Source organism: Oncorhynchus masou, chromosome 23 (assembly GCF_036934945.1).
Source record: "Oncorhynchus masou masou isolate Uvic2021 chromosome 23, UVic_Omas_1.1, whole genome shotgun sequence".
NCBI lineage: Eukaryota > Metazoa > Chordata > Actinopteri > Salmoniformes > Salmonidae > Oncorhynchus > Oncorhynchus masou.
The window spans coordinates 16140336-16140718 of record NC_088234.1 but is presented as its reverse complement, the minus strand read 5'-3'; positions in this window follow the sequence as shown (position 1 = coordinate 16140718).

The window sequence follows — 383 nt, the reverse complement described above, 5'->3', positions numbered from 1 at the left end:
CAGGGAAGTCAAGCGCAGGAGAATTAAACTTGGTATAGTTGGAGTATTTGAACTTCTTATGGCTGCAATCCCGCAATTTGACAACAGCCAGTCAAAGTGTACTGTAACATTCTTTGTTTCACGGAAACATGGCTCACCCGAGACACTCTATCTGAGTCGGTACAGCCACCTGGTTTCTTCATGCATCGCGCCGACAGAATCCAGCATCTCTCTGGTAAGAAGAAGGGCGGGGTGTATGCCTTATGATTAACGAGACGTGGTGTGATCATAACAACATACAGGAACTCAAGTCCTTTTGTTCACCTAACTTAGCCTCTTGGAACTCCCCATCCCGGATCCGGGATCGTGACTAAAGCCTCAGGCTCATTAGCATAACGCAACGT